The sequence below is a fragment of the Macadamia integrifolia genome, chromosome 1 (assembly GCF_013358625.1).
Source record: "Macadamia integrifolia cultivar HAES 741 chromosome 1, SCU_Mint_v3, whole genome shotgun sequence".
NCBI classification, from domain to species: Eukaryota; Viridiplantae; Streptophyta; class Magnoliopsida; order Proteales; family Proteaceae; genus Macadamia; species Macadamia integrifolia.
Window position 1 is genome coordinate 20,278,517 of NC_056557.1, and position 1,321 is coordinate 20,279,837.

At 42.1% G+C, this 1,321-nt stretch overlaps 1 non-coding gene across 1 annotated transcript; it reads left to right on the forward strand.

Annotated features, from left to right (window-relative positions):
• Nucleotides 1-237: 237 nt before the first annotated feature.
• LOC122087111 lies at nt 238-344 on the forward strand. The gene has a single exon (XR_006142662.1). It is a non-coding gene; the product is annotated as a small nucleolar RNA R71 (small nucleolar RNA).
• The last annotated feature ends 977 nt before the right edge of the window (nt 345-1,321 follow it).

Below are 1,321 nucleotides of genomic sequence, written 5' to 3' on the forward strand. Positions count from 1 at the left end.
AAATGGGCTTCATTGGCTACTATCCCATCCACAAAATATTCTTTTCCTCCTATGGTTCTTTCACTCTCTTAGGTTGATTGCCACTCACGGGTTTTGTTAGCTAAGTTAAGTAAGAATTCCCATGCTTTTTCTTCATCTGTAACAGATGTGAATCCCTCAGGGCACATAGACTCTATCATTTGTTTAGTTGGGTAATTAATACCCTCATAAATTATTTGACATAAAAGCCATATGTCTAGGCCATGATGAGGGCATTCTTAGAGTAGATCCTTGAATCTCTCCATAAGTTTAAAAAATGACTCACTAGGCTTTTGCCTAAACTAAAGGATATCACTTCTAAGCTTATTGGTCTTGTGAGTTAAGAAAAACTTCTTAAGGAAGACAACTGTGAACTGTTCCCATGAGGTTATGAAATTTGTGGGTAACCCATACAACCACTTCTTAGCTTGGTCTTTCAATGCAAAAATGATAAACCTAAGCTTAACAGCATCATCAGAAAGTTGTTGGATCTTAATTAGAATACATACCTTTTCAAATTCCCTTAGAAATAGGTATGCATCCTTAGAGTTCAACCCATTAAAGTGGGGCAATATAGTGATGTATTAAGATTTGAGTTCAAAAATATTGCCTTAGGCTTGTGGCAGAACTATGTAGGAAGGTCGGGCTGTTCTAGCAGGGTAGAACTTATCTTTCAGAGATTTATGTAATACCCCGCTTCTTTAACCCGGTCTGATTTCGCGGTTGAACCGGTTTAACCATGTAGGAACTGAGCCAGAGGAAACTAGAGCAGGTTCCTTATGGGCTATGATGGCACGGGTGATCTTAAACACCGGCTGGCCCGACAAGTCCGAGCCAGTGCCAGAAGAGACGGGAGTGCCCAAACCGTGTACGTGCACCTACCATAAGGCTATGTACGGATAAAACATGTATTATATCCGTATTTTAAGGTATATACGTATGCTACATCGTATGCCTGGGGTGGGGTTCGCGCCGAGGACCGAACCCGGTCAAAATCCCAAGTCTTGGCTCTCAGATGGGTAGGACAGGTGGGTGCACCCACCTGAGTGACCCGTCCAAGTGCACTATTCACTTAATTAGGAATGGTATATAAGGCTTTATGATTTTCTTTTCTTTCCATTTATTACCCTCGTACGTTGGTGAGAAAAGTAAAGAGGAGAGAGAAAAGAAAGGGAAGAAGAAAGGAAGAGAAGGAAGAGGAAGAAAAGGGGGATTTCAGCGGCGCCGAAGCTCGGTCTTCCCATTCCGGTGCCGGGAGAGTGATCTTCAACTCTAGATTTACAGTTGGAGGTAAGAAAAGTTG